Source organism: Zea mays, chromosome 2, assembly GCF_902167145.1.
Source record: "Zea mays cultivar B73 chromosome 2, Zm-B73-REFERENCE-NAM-5.0, whole genome shotgun sequence".
NCBI classification, from domain to species: Eukaryota; Viridiplantae; Streptophyta; class Magnoliopsida; order Poales; family Poaceae; genus Zea; species Zea mays.
The window spans coordinates 239,258,055-239,273,756 of NC_050097.1; the positions used below are offsets into that span (position 1 = coordinate 239,258,055).

The 15,702-nt window shown below is 50.5% G+C and overlaps 1 pseudogene; it reads right to left on the bottom strand.

Moving 5' to 3' along the window:
• Positions 1 to 5,070: 5,070 nt before the first annotated feature.
• LOC109944454 (uncharacterized) lies at positions 5,071 to 5,572 on the bottom strand (annotated as a pseudogene).
• Positions 5,573 to 15,702: the final 10,130 nt, after the last annotated feature.

Sequence of the window (15,702 nt, forward strand, 5' to 3'; positions counted from 1 at the left end):
CTTTTCGCCGGTCTCCATCTCCTTCTTGGCGTGATCTCCCGACATCACTTCGAGCGGTTAGGCTCTAATGAAGCACCGAGCTCTGATACCAATTGATAGTCGCCTAGAGGGGGGGGGGGTGAATAGGGCGAAACTGAAATTTACAAATATAAACACAACTACAAGCCGGGGTTAGCGTTAGTAATAATAAATGAGTCCGCAAGAGAGGGCGCAAAACAAATCCCAAGCGAATAAGCAAATGAGACACGGAGATTTGTTTTACCGAGGTTCGGTTCTTGCAAACCTACTCCCCGTTGAGGAGGCCACAAAGGCCGGGTCTCTTTTAACCCTTCCCTCTCTCAAACGGTCCCACGGACCGAGTGAGCTTCTCTTCTCTAATCAAAGCCGGGAACAAAACTTCCCCGCAAGGGCCACCACACAATTGGTGCCTCTTGCCTTGATTACAATGGAGTTGTGATCTCAAGAACAAGTGAGAAAGAAAAGAAGCAATCCAAGCGCAAGAGCTCAAATGAACACGGCAAATCACTCTCACTAGTCACTAGGGCTTTGTGTGGAATTGGAGAGGATTTGATCTTTTTAGTGTGTCTAGAATTGAATGCTAGAGCTCTTGTAGTAGTTGAGAAGTGGAAAACTTGGATGCAATGAATGGTGGGGTGGTTGGGGTATTTATAGCCCCAACCACCAACCTTGACCGTTGGCTGGAGGCGTCTGCTCGATGGCGCACCGGACAGTCCGGTGCACACCGGACAGTCCGGTGCCCCTGCCACGTCATCACTGCCGTTGGATTCTAGCCGTTGGAGCTTCTGACTTGTGGGCCTGCCGAGGTGTCCGGTGCACACCGGACATGCACTGTTTGATGTCCGGTGCACCGGTATGGGCAGCCCTGACGTCTGCGCGCGCTGCGCGCGCATTTAATGCTGCGCAGGGAGCCGTTGGCGCCGCAGAGAGCCGTTGCTCCGCTGGCACACCGGACAGTCCGGTGCACACCGGACAGTCCGGTGAATTATAGCGGAGCGGCTGTCGTGAAAACCCGAGGATGACGAGTTCCGGAGGCCGCGGTTCGTTGGCGCACCGGACATGTCCGGTGCACACCGGACAGTCCGGTGAATTATAGCGCGCCGGCCTCCGCGAATTCCCGAGGGCGAAGGGTTGAAGTCGAAGTCCTCTGGCGAAGGGTAGAAAACGAAGTCTACGGGCGCACCGGACACTGTCCGGTGCACACCGGACAGTCCGGTGCCTCCAGCCAGAGGTGCCCTCGGTTGCCTTATTGCTCCTTTGTTGAATCCAACACTTGGTCTTTTTATTGGCTAGATGTGAACCTTTTGCACCTGTATAACTTATACACTAGAGCAAACTAGTCAGTCCAATATTTGTGTTGGGCAATTCAACCACCAAAATTATTTAGGAACTAGGTGTAAGCCTAATTCCCTTTCACCCGGTCGCCATCCACCGCGACCCCGGGCACGTCCACCCGATGGTGACTCGGCGCGCTGCTGGCGTTCTCCGCCCCGTTGACCGGCTCATCCTGGCAGCCGCTACGACCAGCACTCCACCCGACTCTTCCCCGGTACCCTCCTCCGTTCGCACTGCCCTCACCGACCCCCATTGGCGTCGCGCTATGGAGGAGGAGTACGCGGCCCTCTTGGCCAACCACACCTGGGACCTGGTGCCGCGTCCACCAGGCACCAACGTGGTCACCGGCAAGTGGCTATTTCGCCACAAGCTGACCTCGGACGGCTCCCTCGACCGCTACAAGGCCCGTTGGGTCCTTCGGGGCTTCACCCAGCGCCCCGGAGTGGACTACGACGAGACCTTCAGCCCTGTCGTCAAGTTCGCCACTGTTCGCGTCGTCCTCTCCCTCGCCCTCTCCCGCGACTGGGCGATCCATCAGCTCGATGTCAAGAATGCCTTCCTCCATGGCACTCTGACGGAGACTGTCTACTGCAGCCAGCCCACCGGCTTCGTCGACGCTGACCGTCCGGACCTGGTTTGCCGGCTGAACCGGTCCCTGTACGGCCTCAAGCAGGCGCCACAGGCTTGGTACAGTCGCTTCGCCTCCTACCTGGCCTCCGTCGGCTTCGTCGAGGCCAAGTCGGACACGTCCCTGTTCATCTACCGGCGCGGCGACGACACCGTCTACCTCCTGCTCTACGTCGACGACATTGTGCTCACGGCATCCACCGCCGACCTCCTTCACCGCACGATCGTCGCCCTTCAGTGGGAGTTCGCGATGAAGGACCTGGGGCCCCTCCACCACTTCCTCGGCATCACCGCCGAACGTCGGCCTCAGGGTCTCTTCCTCCACCAGCGCCAGTACGCCATCGACATCCTGGAGTGGGCTGGCATGTCTGACTGCAAGCCCTGCTCCACGCCTGTCGACACTCAGGCGAAGCTTTCTGAGGACGACGGACCTCCGGTCGCCGACGCGACGTCATACCGGAGCCTCACCGGCGCGCTCCAGTACCTCACGTTCTCCAGGCCCGACATCGCCTACGCCGTCCAGCAGGTGTGCCTGCATATGCACACTCCGCGGGAGCCCCATCTCACTGCGCTCAAGCGGATTCTACGCTACCTCCGCGGCTCCCTCGACTACGGCCTCCTACTCCGCCCATCCCCGACGTCGGAGCTCGTGGTCTACACCGACGCTGACTGGGCTGGCTGTCCCGACACGCGCCGGTCCACCTCCGGCTACGCCGTCTTCCTGGGCGCCAACCTCGTCTCTTGGGCCGCCAAGAGGCAGCCCGTCGTCTCTCGCTCCAGCGCTGAGGCCGAGTACCGTGCCGTGGCCAACGGCGTGGCCGAGGCCTCCTGGCTGCGCCAGCTCCTCCACGAGCTCCACAGTCCCTTCCAGCGCGCCACCCTCGTCTACTGCGACAACGTCAGCGCGGTCTACCTCTCCACCAACCCCGTGCAGCATCAGCGCACGAAACATGTGGAAATCGACCTGCACTTCGTCCGCGAGCGTGTCGCTGCCGGTGACGTCCGCGTTCTCAGCGTCCCCACCACGCTTCAGTTCGCCGACATCTTCACCAAGGGGTTACCGTCGAGTGTCTTTTTAGACTTTCGATCCAGTCTCAACATCTGTACAGGATAGAGTTGTGACTGCGGGGGGTGTTAGACTACCCGTCTAGGGTTTGTGTTATTCCCCTTGTAATGACCGTTATACCCCCTGTGTAATGGGCATGGCCCAGTTACTCACTCTATTAATATCACTCCCAACCCCTGTTTAGGGTATGAGTTCCTATTCTAACACTGAGCAAACATGTCTGTTGAGGGAGATGAACCGAGCCCAGCGGCTGCCGATAAGTCGACGGATTTGGCTCCCTGGAGCCCACCTCCACCCACCTAAAAAAGACCCACTTTTAGAACCAAACCTCCCACGGTTCCCTCCGACAGAACCAGCTCCATGACCAGGATTGAAATTCTAGCCACCAGCATGATTGTCAAACCCTCCCCTGTTGCCATGGTAGGGGCGCCGGAAACCACATCTGTTCATCAATCCTGACTACCCATTGTTATGCCCGCCTCGATTGCCTCCTGCTCCATCACATCCTCCTTCATGCCCCATCTGATTCCTGTGGCCTGCCATGGTGATGGCGTCTGCGTACGAGGAAATGAAGGGACAAACAACGGCAGCGAGCTAGAGCCCTAGAGAAACCAACCGTTGTGCCAGTTCTTGCAAACAAGGAAATCAAGGCATATGTGGGCCAAGCTTTAAGACCCGGTGCCGAAAAGAAGAGTCGCTAGGCCCTGGACTCACAGCCACAGTCCACAACAACTTTTTGAAACTCTCCATTAATCCTAGAGCCAGCTGAGTTGCGATCCACCGTTCTCGGTGGCACATTAGCATTAGCTTGCTGATATTGTGGCCAAGATTTGGTTCTTGGAGAAGCAAACTTGGCTCTGCTTAACGCATCCCCCAAAGTACTAGGTTTTACCTTAGCAGCAAAATAATAATGCAGTAGTATAGGCTTAGGCAGTGTTTTAAAACTGGGAGATTTGTGCATCAAAAGATCAGTGGCTTGCCGTTGCTCAAAAGAACTGGCGGCTCGCGGAGCTCTTTGACGATGCACGGCTTTTCGGAACGCGGTTCCGGGGCTCTCCAGTGTTTTGATTTCTCGGGACTGATGAATATGCTATTTTGATTTTGGGTAGATGAAATATTTTTGTGTCACCGGCAACCGTGGACTTGGTTAATTAGCTGGACACCGTTCTGTAGTCTGTAGACTAGATATTCGACCTCTAAAAATTATAAAACTGGTATAGATGGTAGATGATGGTTTTAGATGAATTTAGAAAGAAGAATCACTCGATTCAGAGCTCGTGCATTTAATCCCATGGAAAATGACATATGCCTTGATGGCTTTGTATAGTACATGCATGCATGAGCTGGTTGTTGCGATTATGTCAGAACAGACATGATTAATCTTTTTTCCGTGTAAGTTTATCCATATAAATCCGCGGAATTTATTGGTGGACGTCTAGGAACAGGTCTAGACCTCCCACTATATATTGGAAGGGTACGGTCGATTGCGTGAACCACCAATCAAACCAATCAATCTACTTTATCAATTCATTTACTTTTTTGCCCTATGAATAACAATAACGTAGCATTCTTCCATCATTATCTTCACTTCTATTCGACTCTACGTCGTCTAGATGCGTCTTGGGTGGTCTGCCGACTCCAAGACAAACCCTAGGATTTCTCCTCCCTGACAGGGTCCCTCCCGATTGAAAGAGAAATATGCCCTTGGACAATTTCTATAAGTATTTTGGTGATTAGATGCCCAACACATATTAATTGAATCCTTGTGTACTAAATATGGGAAAGTGCAAATCAAGGCACGAGGTATGTTTCTAGACTTAGTACATTGTTTTTTAATACTAATGTGTTTATCTAAGTGCTAGAAACAGAGCCAAGAAGAGAAAAGTTGAATTGAAGAAGAGTTGATCGTGTACAGGGCTACTCACCGGACAGTCCGGTGGCGCACCGGACAGTGTCCGGTGCCCCAGGCTGGCCTCCGGTGAACTATCTGCTCTCGGGAATCGACGGAGTCGTATGACTATAATTCACCGGACTGTCCGGTAAGTCATCCGCGGCGAACTCGTCGCTCTCGGGAAAAGGAACGGGACGACGTGGCTATAATTCACTGGACTGTCCGATGGTGCACCGGACTGTCCGGTGAGCCAACAGCAACAGCGCCAACGGTCGTCCGCGCGATCAACGCGCGACACGTGGCCCGCTCCAACGGTCGGCTGGGTGCACCGAACTGTCCGGTGCGCCAACCGGCTCCGAGGAGCAACGGTCGATTGTGCCCGATTTAATAGGAAATCGCGTACCGGACATGCTACAGTGGCTGTCAGGTGGCGCACCGGACTGTCCGGTGCGCCACTCGACAGAAGGCAAGGATAGCCTTCCATGTTGATCTCCAACGGCTCCTATCTGCCTTGGGGCTATAAAAGGGACCCCTAGGCGCATGGAGCAGGACAGCAAGCATTCTCTGAGCATATTAAGACATCCAGACTCCACTCCCACGCTTTTGATTCATCGTGTTAGTGATTTGAGCTTCATTCGAGCTGTGAACTCCCTATGTTGTCCTTTGAGCTCAAGTCTTCACTTGTGTGCGTGGTTGTGCTGTGTATTTGAGTCTTGTTTGTGTTGCTCTCCTAACCTTACTCTCGTGCTTTCTTTGTGATCTATACTGTAAGGGCGAGAGGCTCTAACTTGTGGAGATTCCTCGCAAACGGGAGAATACTCAAAAGAGAAAAGACCGTGGTATTCAAGTGGATCATTGGATCACTTGAAAGGGGTTGAGTGCAACCCTCGTCCATTGGGACGCCACAACGTGGAAGTAGGCAAGTGTTACTTGGCCGAACCACGGGATAAAAATCGCGTGTCTCTTGTGTTGTTCTTTTCCACTATTGTTTTGTTCAAGAGATCTCCTCAATAACTTGATTAACTTACACTAATATTTCTATAATCAAGTTTTGTGGCTTTTTAGCGCTTGATTTCACAGGATCACCTATGCACCCCCCCCCTCTAGGTGCTCTCAATTGGTATCGCAGCCGTACTCTTCATCTAAGGGACTAACTGCCCGAAGAGATGGATCCTAAGGGTAAGGGGATGTTGATTAACGTCAAGGAGAAGGAGTCCCTCCTCAACGAACCAAGAGACGACAAGCCCACTGACTCAGGTTCGAGTCATAGGAAGAGGGACGAGAAGAAGAAGAGGTGCATCAAGAAAATCATCTACTACGACAGTGATACCTCCTCTTCTTCACCAAGAGACGACGACTCTTCGTCGAAAAAGAAAACGGTTAATCAGAACTTCTCTTTTGACTATTCTCGCATGCCATACAATACAAATGCGCATTTACTATCAATTCCCCTTGGAAAACCTCCACACTTTGATGGAGAAGACTATTCATTTTGGAGTCATAAAATGCATAGTCATCTATTTTCTCTCCATCCTAGTATTTGGGAAATTGTTGAGAATGGGATGCATTTTGATAGTACTGATAACCCTGTGTTTATAAATGAACAAATTCACAAAAATGCCCAAGCCACTACTATGTTGCTAGCATCTCTCTACAGGGATGAATATAATAAGGTAGGCGGTTTGGACAACGCCAAGCAAATCTGGGACACCCTCAAGATATCTCATGAGGGAAACGACACCACCATGATCACCAAAATGGAGCTAGTGGAAGGCGAGCTGTGGAGATTCGCGATGATCAGGGGAGAGGAGCCAACACAAACCTACAATAGGCTCAAGACTCTGGTCAACAAAATCCGAAGCTATGGAAGCACAAGATGGACGGATCATGACGTCGTCTGACTCATGCTCAGGTCATTTACAGTTATTGACCCCCATTTTGTGAATCTTATCCGTGAAAATCCCAGGTACACCAAGATGACGCCCGAGGAGATACTCGAAAAATTCGTAAGCGGGCGTATGATGGTGAAAGAAGCTCGATACGTGGACGATGCTCTAAACGGTCCACTACCCGTCTACGAGCCACAACCCGTTGCTCTCAAAGCAACGAGTAGCAGGGAGGCGCTACCAAGCAAGGTGGCACAAGTGGAGGCTGCCGGGCTCAACGAGGACGAAATGGCGCTTATCATGAAGCGCTTCAAGACCGCGCTTAAAGGACGTAAGGAGTACTCCAACAAAAACAAAACAAAGGGAAAGCGCTCCTGCTTTAAATGCGGTAAGACTAGTCATTTCATAGCACAATGCCCCGATAATGATAATGACCAGGGACAAGAAAAGAGCGGGAAGAGAGAAAAGAAGAAGAACTACAGGAAGGCGAAGGGCGAGGCACACCTTGGAAAGGAATGGGATTCTGACTGCTCCTCATTCGACTCCGATGATGAGGGATTAGCTGCCTCAGCCTTTGACAAGTCTTCACTCTTCCCCAACGAACGCCATACTTGTCTTATGGCTAAGGAGAAAAAGGTACGTATTCGGGACACACCCAAGTACACTTCATCTAGTGATGAAGAATCTTCCGATGATGAAGTAGACTACACTGACCTGTTTAAAGGACTAGATAGAGCTAAGGTAGACAAAATTAATGAATTAATTGATGCTCTAAATGAAAAGGATAGATTGTTAGAAAAGCAAGAGGATATTCTATATGAGGAATATGACAAATTTGTTAGTGTGCAAAAATCTCTTGCTTTAGAAATTAAGAGAAATGAAATGTTATCCTCTGAGTTATCTGCTTGCCATGAATCTGTCTCTGGTTTAAGGAGTTTAAATGATGAATTAAATGCTAAGCTAGAGGAAGTCAACAAAACTAGTTCATGTGTAGAGCATGTTGTGATTTGTAATAGATGTAAGGATTTTGATGTTGATGATTGTGATAAACATCTTGCTTCTATTACTAAATTGAACAATGAGGTGGCAAGTCTTAATGCTCAACTTAAGACTTGCAAAGTTGATTTTGATAAATTGAAATTTGCTAGGGATGCTTACACCGTTGGTAGACACCCCTCAATTAAGGATGGACTTGGTTTTCAAAAGAAAACCAAGAACTTGACGAGCCAAAGTGAAAGTCGCCTAGAGGGGGGTGAATAGGGCAAATCTGAAATTTACAAAGTTTAGGCACAACTACAAGCTGGGGTTAGCGTTAGAATTAAAAGCGAGTCCGAGAGAGAGGGAGAAAAACAAATCACAAGCAAATAAAGAGTGAGACAAGGATTTGTTTTACCGAGGTTCGGTTCTTGCAAACCTACTCCCCGTTGAGGTGGTCACAAAGACCAGGTCTCTTTCAACCCTTTCCCTCTCTCAAACGGTCACTTAGACCGAGTGAACTTCTCTTCTCAATCAAACGGGACACTAAGTCCCGCAAGAATCACCACACACTTGGTGTCTCTTGCCTTGGTTACAATAAAGTTGATCACAAGAAAGAATGAGAAAGAAAAGAAGCAATCCAAGCGCAAGAGCTCAAATGAACACAAGTCACTCTCTCACTAGTCACTATTGATTGGAATTGAACTAGAGACTTGGGAGAGGATTTGATCTCTTTGGTGTGGGAAGTCAGAAAACTTGGATGCAATGAATGGTGGGGTGGTTGGGGTATTTATAGCCCCAACCACCAAACTAGCCGTTTGGTGGAGGCTGCTGTCGAATGGCGCACCGGACAGTCCGGTGCGCCACCGGACACTGTCCGGTGTGCCAGCCACGTCACCCGACCGTTAGGGTTCGACCGTTGGAGCTTCTGTCTTCTGGGCCACCAGACAGTCCGGTGGTGCACCGGACAGTCACTGTACACTGTCTGGTGCGTCTTCTGATGCTGCTCTGACTCTGGCGCGCACTGTAGCGCATTGAATGCGTTTGCAGACGACCGTTGGCGCGAAGTAGCCGTTGCTCCGCAGGCACACCGGACAATCCGGTGAATTATAGCGGAGTGGCTCCCAGAATTTCCGAGACTGGCAAGTTTGGAGTTGGATTCCCTGGTGCACCGGACAGTCCGGTGCGCCAGACCAGGGCTGCCTTCGGGTTAACTTTGCTCCTTTTGTTTGAACCCTTTCTTTTGACTTGTATTGGTTTGTTGTGAATCTTTGGCACCTGTAGAACATATTTTCTAGAGCAAACTAGTTAGTCCAATAATTTGTGTTGGGCAATTCAACCACCAAAATTCTTATTGGAAAAGGTTTGACCCTATTTCCCTTTCAATATCCCCCTTTTTGGTGATTGATGCCAACACAAACCAAAGCAAATATAAAAGTGCATAATTGAACTAGTTTGCATAATGTAAGTGCAAAGGTTGCTTAGAGTTGAAACCAATATACTTATCTCAATAGATGTGCTTGGATGGTTTTCTTCTTTTATTAAAATTTTGGACCACATTTGCACCACAGGTTTTGTTTTTGCAAATTCTTTGTAAAAATCATTTCAAAAACCTTTTGCAAACAGTCAAAGGTACATGAGTAAAATTGAAGAAAGCATTTTTAAGATTTGAAATTCTCTCCCCCTGTCTCAAATGCTTTTCCTTTGACTAAAACAAAACTCCCCCTAAATAAAATTCTCCTCTTAGTGTTCAAGAGGGTTTTGCAATTTTTGAAGATACTACTTTCTCCCCCTTTTGAACACAATAAGATATCAAATTGAAAACTTCATTTTTAAAATTTGGTGGTGGTGTGGTCCTTTTGCTTTGGGCTCATACTTTCTCCCCCTTTGGCATGAATCGCCAAAAACGGATACTTGTGAATGAGATATAAGCCCTTTGTTCAAACTTTCTCCCCCTTTAGCAAACACAAAAATATGAGTGAAGATTATACCAAAGTGAAGAACGAAGCGGAGTATCGGCAAACACAATCGGAGTTGAGTGGAAGCGCCTTCTTTGCCGACTACTCCATTTCCCTTTCAATATCTATGACTAAGCATAAGATGACACTTGAAAACACATTAGTCATAGACATAAAAGAGATATGATCAAAGGTATATAAATGAACTATGTGTGCAAAGAATCAATCAAAATTCCTAGAATAAAGAATATTTAGCTCATCCTAAGTTCGGTAAAAGATTGCTCATCTAAAGGCTTGGTAAAGATATCGGCCAATTGATCTTTGGTGTTTATATAGGCTATCTCGATATCCCCCTTTTGTTGGCGATCTCTCAGAAAGTGATACCGAATGGCTATGTGCTTAGTGCGTGTCGGCGTTTCGAGACCGGGGGGTCCCTCAGGCCGACGAGTGAGTGCCGCGTGCCCCAGCCCAGATGGGTCGAGCGCGTGGGCGAGCGCGAAGGGGGGAAAGGAGCGAGGCGGCCGGAGACCGGCGCGAGAGAGGTGGGAATCCCACGGCCTTCGTGTTCGTCCCGCGCCCAGGTCGGGTGCGCTTGCAGTAGGGGATTACAAGCGTCCACGCGGGTGAGGGAAGCGAGCGGCCCCAAGAGAGCGCCTGTCCCGTCCTCGTCCCGCGCGGCCCACCTTCTCTGAGAGGGCCCTGGTCCTTCCTTTTATAGACGCAAGGAGAGGATCCAGGTGTACAATAGGGGTGTAGCAGAGTGCTACGTGTCTAGCGAGGGAGAGCTAATGCCCTGAGTACATGCCAATGTGGCAGCCGGAGAGATCTTGGAACCCAACTAGTGTGACGTCGTGGCCGTCGGAGGAGCGGCGGAGCCTGGCGGAGGGACAGCTGTCGGAGCGGTTGTGTCCTTGCTGACGTCCTCCTGCTTTCGTAAGAGAGCTGAGAGCCGCCGTCGTCACAGGGCATGCGGGGCGCCATCATTGCCTATCTGGTGGAGACAGCCAGATGGGACACCGGTCTTGTTCTCTGCGGCCCGAGTCAGCTCGGGGTAGGGTGATGATGGCGCTTTTTGTTGACGTGGTTGGCCTGCGCCCTAGGTTGGGCGACGTGGAGGCTCCTCCGAAGCCGAGGTCGAGTCTGTCTTCCATGGCCGAGGCCGAGTCCGAGCCCCTGGGTCGGGCGAGGCGGAGGTCATCGGCAGAGGCCAGGGCGGTGTCCGAGCCCTGGGGTCGGGCGAAGCGGAGTTCGTCGTCTTCCGGGTCTTAGCCCGAGTCCGAGCCCTGGGTCGGGCGGAGCGGAGTTCGCCGTCTTCCGGGTCTTAGCCCGAGTCCGAGCCCTGGGTCGGGCGGAGCGGAGTTCACCGTCTTCCGGGTCTTAGCCCGAGTCCGAGCCCTGGGTCGGGCGGAGCGGAGTTCGCCGTCTTCCGGGTCTTAGCCCGAGTCCGAGCCCTGGGTCGGGTGGAGCGGAGTTCGCCGTCTTCCGGGTCTTAGCCCGAGTCCGAGCCCTGGGTCGGGCAGAGCGGAGTTCGCCGTCTTCTGGGTCTTAGCCTGAGTCCGAGCCCTGGGTCGGGCGGAGCGGAGTTCGCCGTCTTCCGGGGCTAAGCCCGAGTCCGAGCCCTGGGTCGGGCGGAGCTTCCTATGGTGCCTTTGGTAGGGCCTGGCTTCCTGTCAGCATCACTCTGTCAAGTGGCGCTGCAGTCGGAGTGGTGCAGGCGGCGCTGTCCTTCTGTCAGACCGGTCAGTGGAGCGGCGAAGTGACGGCGGTCACTTCGGCTCTGCCGGAGGGCGCGTGTCAGGAAAACGGTGTCAGGCCACCTTTGCGTTAAATGCTCCTGCGATTTGGTCGGTCGGTGCGGCGATTTAGTCAGGGTTGCTTCTTAGCGAAGGCAGGGCCTCGGGCGAGCTGAAGATGTGTCCGCCGTTGGAGGGGGCCTCGGGCGAGACGGAAATCCTCCGGGGTCGGCTGCCCTTGTCCGAGGCTAGGCTCGAGCGAGGCATGATCGAGTCGCTCGAATGGACTGATCCCTGACTTAATCGCACCCATCAGGCCTTTGCAGCTTTATGCTGATGGGGGTTACCAGCTGAGAATTAGGAGTCTTGAGGGTACCCCTAATTATGGTCCCCGACAGTAGCCCCCGAGCCTCGAAGGGAGTGTTAGCACTCGCTTGGAGGCTTTCGTCGCACTTTTTTGCAAGGGGACCAGCCTTTCTCGGTTGCATTTTGTTCCGGTGGGTGCGCGCGAGCGCACCCGCCGGGTGTAGCCCCCGAGGCCTCGGAGGAGTGGTTTCACTCCTTCGAGGTCTTAATGCCTTGCGTAATGCTTCGACTGGTCTGGTTGTTCCCTCATGCGAGCTGGCCGTAGCCCGGGTGTACGGTCGGGGCCCAAGTTCTCGGGCTGGTATGTTGACGCTGTCAACGGTTTGGCCGGAGCCGGGTTTGCGAGAGCAGCCCCCGAGCCTCTGCACAGGGCAAGAGGGCGATCAGGGACAGACTCGGCTTTTTTACATACGCCCCTGCGTCGCCTTTCCGCAAGGAGGAGGGGGGGTGTAGGAAACGGGTGACGCCTAAGAGGGGGGGGGTGAATTAGGACTTCTAAAACTTTTACTAAACTAGGCCACAATTAAATCCCTAGAGCAAAACCTATGCAAATAATCAAAACTACAATGTGCAAACTAGGTTTTGTCTAAGTGTTGCTATCTCTACCGCAAAGGCTAAGTTTCAATCTACACTAAATAAGTATGGCTACAAGATTGAAACTTAAATGCTTAATATAAATGCGGAATGTAAAGAGCTTAAGTAGAGAAGCAAACTCTCGTGGATGACGCCGGTATTTTTACCGAGGTATCCGGAACCACGCAAGGTCCCGACTAATCCTCGTTGGTGCCCCTACACAAAGGGAAGCCCACGCGAGGGCCAAGCACCACGGTCGAGTAACTCCGTAGAGAGCCGCGGGCCTTCTCCACGCGCAAGTGGTGCTCCGCTTCCGGCTCCTCTCGGACGCTCCCCGCCGTCTCCACTATCGAGCTTCCGGCCGAAACGCCGCGGGCCTCGTTCCCTCCGGTACACGGTGGCGGCCGTGACACAAACGCGGTTGTCACGGTCTCGCAAGACTCTCGCCCCACTCGGTACAATTACAACGACTCACGCAAGAGCCGAGGGGTTGTGAGGTTTATCTAAACTCACTCAACTAACTAGGATTCACCTAGAGCAAGCGCTAAAGCGGTCTAACTAACCTAAGCACTTCACAAAGCACCTACGCTAATCACTGTAAACCCTAAAACTGAGCTAAGAGTTGGGTATTCCTTTTATTTTTTTAAGGAATAATACTACGAAGTTAAGTAAACATAAAATAGGAATACCTTCAATCTAGTAGGACGAGTTATTCACCACAAGAAATTTAAAGAATGCCCTTAAATAAATTCAAGATAAAGTGGCTCTTGGTAAAAGATAAAACATTGTTTTTCCCTAAAACAAGTAAGATAATGAATATTTATTCTTCTTCTTACTTGGGATTTGATCACACACACTCAAGAGTAATAATGCTTCCTAAAAAAAAATAACATGGGTGCATAACATACTTTGAACCTTTAACTAAACAAAGGAATAAAATAAATACATAAAAATATATATTTTGCATTATGGCAATATTTTGGATTGTTGCATTTGAACAGAAATTTGAACTTGGATTTTATGTGGATTTGAAAACTGAAAACAAAACAAATAAGAAAGAAAAAAAACCAAAATAGGGATACCTGCGTTATGGGCCGAAGTTTCCCAGCTGGCCCAGTTCCACTTCCGTGCACCACTATTGCCGAGCCGATGACGCTTGGGCCCCACAGGTCGGAACCAGCCTCTTCTCCTTCCTATCTCTTCTCTGCGTCCGAGCTGTGCGCGGAGGCTCCCTAACTAACTCCCAGCGAATCCTCCGTGATTCTAGTGGGTCTGCGACTATAAAAATCGAACCGAGCCTCCTCCCCATCGGTCTCCCCGTGGCGAGCACCCTACGGCGGCTGGGTTTCTTCGTCGTACGTCGGCGCCCCTGCTTCCCATGGCACCTCACCGGCCGTCGCAACTCCACCGTGCACGCGTCCCAGCTAGCGCCTGCCGTCGATGTCCCAGGCCACCGATCTGGCCTCATGATGAGAACAGGGGAGTCGCAGGAGCATGCTAGGTTGAACCGGATCCTGGTGGGGCGAAAACCGTAACTGGAGGAGCAAGGATTTCTCGCCGCGACGTCACCACCTCCTCCGATTTACTCTGCGCCATGGGCAGAACCACAGAACCATCCTCGCCCAACCAGTGGTATGGATCCGACCGTGAATTTCGTTGCCAACTTCTCTCCGTACAGAACCTACAGGATTTGAGATTGTGGGTTTGGGGCACTGGGAACGCCAGCGCACGCACTCCGGCGTGGTTGCCTGGGAGCGGTGCCGCCTTGGGCCTTAGCGGGGCGATGGGAAGAAGAAGACCACGCGTCGTACATCTTGGGATTGACGGCTGTGATAGGAAGTGGTGATGCCTCCTCGGTGGATAAATCAGGGCCGTGGGATGGTGATCGGACGAACCATAGGAAATCAAAACTTCATTAAATCCGTGACGCAGATCTCGGGATTGACGGTCTATAGCGCATACAGTTTTGATGAATCCATCATCTAATCTATGCCGCTTGGTTTTTATCCGACGGTGCAGATCAGATGATACCCCTTCGTCGTGACATGTTGCAAAAGAGCCCCTCTGTTTCCTCAGTATCAACCCGCAGTCCTTCCCTGGTTTAGCCTGAGTCTAGGGAATTGTTACAGATTGGACCCCGAGTTTTGTATTATTTGGTGCCCAGTCCAGAACACTTAGGATATTCAGGAATTAATAATGAAATAGGTTTTTAGTATGAAAATAATTCCATAAACTTGTATAATTCATAGTTAATTCATTTTAACTCCAAATTGAGTTATTCCAGTTGCAATAATTTTGTATTAATATTTTTTATCACCTAGTACCTTTGTTTAGCCATGAAACTTGAATTAAAATTGTTCATTTGAATTAATCTATTCTAGGTGCTAAATAACTTCAGAAATTCGTAACCCAATAACCGTAACTCCGTTTTGATCAATTCTAGTTGCATTAGTCTCACAATAATATTTATTATCATCTGGTAACTTTGTTTTGTCATAAAATATAGGTTAAAATGTTGCACTTAGTCTATTCTATATTTAACCACGTAGATCTTCGGAAAACCATAACTCCTATTTTAGTAGTTCTCGATCCCACGATCTCGTAGCGACGTGTAGATCATTATTATACAGTTTACCCTTATGTTTGGTGTGATGTTAATTTTGCCTATACACTGTTTGTTTGTAATGCTACGACTAGCAGTGAGGACACGTGTCATCCGAAGATCATCCTGGTACCTGGAATCTCAAGTGCCAGGCAAGTTGTGCCCTTGATCACTTCTTTTACCCACTCATGTTCTGATTAATCATAATGATCTGCATAGGTTAATTTTGATGGGACCTAATAGGTTACCCTAGCTTTGACTATCTTTATACCTTGTTTACCACTGAACTTTTTGGGTAGTGCTTGCTAGTGCTTTATGTGGTTTTGGGTATGAAGATTACACTATTCATGATTATACTTTTGTTATCAGTTATTATTTATTGTTCATGTTAAGATCATTATGTTAATTGGAACATGGAGAACCACCCGGGAAAACAGTGCTACCACAAGGGAGGAATGGGACCCCTTGGCTGATTAATTAGGAAAGCTAGTGGAAGACTACCTTACCCGAAAGGGGCAAGGGCAGTAGGGGAGTGGTCAGTGTAGGGAGGCCCTCGGGAGGATTTTGCTGCGATGGCGGTCCTGCAAGGGATTCCTGCATTGGAGCTTCCTATAAACTGTAGCGGGTTTTCTGAAGCTAGTGGAACTTTGTAAAGGCCTCGTAGTGTTACCC